The following is a 2,920-nucleotide window of genomic DNA, read 5'->3' as shown; positions in this document are numbered from 1 at the left end:
GGGGGGGCGGCGGCGAGTCGCCGTGCCTACCTGATCAGCTACACCGTTCCTAACTCATAACCGAGTGAGTTTTGTTAAGTTGTTTTTATTGGTAGAAATGTTGTGTGTGTGTGTGGGGGGTGGGGGGGGCGCAGTTTCAGGCTTAAATAAATTTTGAAACAAGAGGGTGCTGATCCTCCAAAACTCTACCATATATCAATTTTGAAGAGATTTTTATTTTTATAAACGCGAAGTAATTTCGTCACACATAATTGGCATGTGACGAGATGACCGTGTGACGAGATGACCGGTTTCCCTTGTCTCCCTTCTTAAAATAAATAATTGTCTTTGATGCATGATGTCACAGCTACCCACATGATGGGCCCATTAAACTTGACCTCTTTTTCTCAGAACGGTTTCCATCCTCATGAATTTTTGGAGTGCGAGAGTTCGGCGTCATCTTTTTTTTCATTCTGAAAATCTGCGAGTACTGGGAAGAAGCATTTTTTGCATTGAATTCAATTTCTAGAGCTGGAGATTTTTAGATGTCTGAATATTCAGATCTGATACTTCAATTGTGGTTGGGGCAACATTCCCGGACTACTTCATTTGAAAATGTCTTCAAATTCAAAAGGTACTGCGAGTTCAGAAAACAATCTGATTGTTCGACTTTGGACTAAAAGTCAACCCTAAAGCAAAAACAAACCAAAAAATTCCTCCACGCCCCTACACCCTCCTACCATTCACACCTTATACACACACACTACGCGCGTGCACACGCACACTCTCACACAAACAGGCCACTAAATTAACAAATTACCAAAAAATCTCGAGAACGGAAATCGTTCCGAGAAAAGAGTAGTTCATTTTCCAGAGCATTCGAAGAAATAGAGCCGGCCTTAAATCTAATATCGAATCTTGAACGAGTGAGAATGGAGAAGACTTTACAAACAATGGAGACCGTTGTATTACTATCACAGTGTGACGGGGAAAATGCACTGTAACTTTTTACTTCGGCCCCGTTTTACTTTTTGCAAGTTACTCTTGATGAACACTCTATGGTATTGGGAAAAAAAATGGACCACACCCAGTCTCAGTGACTGAAAACAAGATCTTATTTCTAAACCTTGTGACTCTTTGGTGTATCTGTATTGCCCAATTCCTACATTCTAGATTAGATGATCTCTTGGAGGCTAGAGGCTAGACTTCTATCTAGAATCTAGATCTAGATTCTAGATCGAGGCCAAGAACCTCAGTCAAATTCTGGGCATTCAGAAATACATATATAGACTAAAAATGTTATTCTATGGAAGGACTTCCGTAATGAGCGTCCACCCCACCAAACACAATAAAGAAACCCTAACCCTACCCCTAGATCTGCCCCTAAACCTAGCCCTCAATTCTGCTCTGTCTCAAAGTGGTCGCTCCTTACGGAAGTCCTCCCTATTCTATTCTCTAGATCTAAATCTAGAATCTAGATCTAGAGATCTAGCCTAGATCTAGAATCTAGGCTAGGCTAATAATTTCTAAGTAAGAGCAAACCAAGGAAAACACTCAAAATCCAACTTCCAACTTCTAGGCATGAAAACATTAGATTAGAGAGAAAAAAATATTTTAAAAAGTATGAGAAAGAAAGAAAACCAACCCAAAGACACAATAAATTCAAAATTAAACCTGCATGAGCCAACACACCTGTTTAATTTTTTTTTTTAAAGAAGGCAGAAAAAGTGTGTCGTTATCAAGCACTTTTTAGGCCCAGCCTACCAACCGGCGGCCAAGCTTTGACTCTCGTATCGCTTCGCGTAAAGCCGTGGGTCTCCAGGTTTCGATGCCTAGCATTGCATCTAAATTTCCGATTCTTCGGAGTTTCTTCAAGTTGTCGATCCCCCTTCCCGATAGAATGTTCTGTTACAGATACAAGTCACATGAAAGCAGTAAAAACATTTTCATGTTAAAAGTTTCGTAGTCGTATACTCGACAAAAATAGCACAATTTACCTGATTTTAATACGTGTGCTGTGAACTGCTTGCTCGGGCGAGTGCTTTCTCCTTGATCATGGCGGCAAGTTTGTTGTCAGTTGGGCGAACAGGCGGATGTGACGTCTGAGTTCTCCGGCCTTGTGGCTAGGCAGTGTCGGCGATCTCCAAAACCGATTATGTGGCCCCAAAAGAAAGCGCCAGGGAAACAGGCTTTAGCAACGGTCAGCGGGGCTTGACGAATTTTTTAATGAACCTTTCGCTTTAGTCGCATCCCAAGCCGTACAACAGACCTCTAACAACAAACGTTTTTGTTACTAGGGCTATGGGATTGGTCTATCAAAAATGAATAAATACATTTAAAAAATAAAACATTAACCCTATCCGTAGGCCTACGTCCTGTTTTACTATCATATCCATACCACGTGGGGAACTCAGTGCCAATACTTTCCAAAGAGGAAATTTACTCGTTAAATCCAGTCTGTACGCTTTGCATAGCAGTCTGTCAAAATCATTTTTTTTAAATACTGAAAGTTTCAAAGAGATCTTCGCACTAGAAGTATTCTAAAATGAGAAGAATACAACCCCGGGGGTACAAAATGACCCCAGGGCGTAAGGATAGGGTTACAAATAGTGTACTGATCATAAGATTTTTAGATCTAGGCTAAAAGTTATTAGTAAAGTCAGTACAATACATTATTGTCACTCTTGTCACGAAAGCACAAAAGGGGGGAGGGTTTACCACACACGACTAAAAAAAGTTTCACTGGCTTTTTGGTCAGTTTTATTTTGGGTAGCTTTCTTTATTTGTATTTTTTTCTTTTTTTTTTTTTTAGAGGAAGGGTGGATAAGATACGATGTAGAAATATCTGGGCCTTCCTCAACATGTGCTTTTCTTCTCAATCTATAATTCTTCACACACTACCCCAGCCCCAGGTAGATGCCCCCCTCCCCCCCTTTTTCCA

The 2,920-nt window shown here is 40.7% G+C and overlaps 1 protein-coding gene across 1 annotated transcript in view; it reads right to left on the bottom strand.

Moving 5' to 3' along the window:
* Positions 1–2,075, bottom strand: part of LOC101847686 (serine-rich adhesin for platelets) — a 20,421-nt gene extending 18,346 nt beyond the window's left edge. Inside the window, exon 1 of the mRNA XM_005107805.3 lies at positions 1,977–2,075. The gene's annotated coding sequence lies outside the window, so the exon portion shown is untranslated. The remainder of the gene's footprint in view (positions 1–1,976) is intronic.
* Positions 2,076–2,920: the final 845 nt, after the last annotated feature.

This window comes from Aplysia californica, unplaced genomic scaffold (assembly GCF_000002075.1).
Source record: "Aplysia californica isolate F4 #8 unplaced genomic scaffold, AplCal3.0 scaffold00633, whole genome shotgun sequence".
Taxonomy (NCBI): Eukaryota; Metazoa; Mollusca; class Gastropoda; order Aplysiida; family Aplysiidae; genus Aplysia; species Aplysia californica.
The sequence above is the reverse complement of the archived record's forward strand: the minus strand, read 5'-3'. Positions and strand labels throughout refer to the sequence as shown.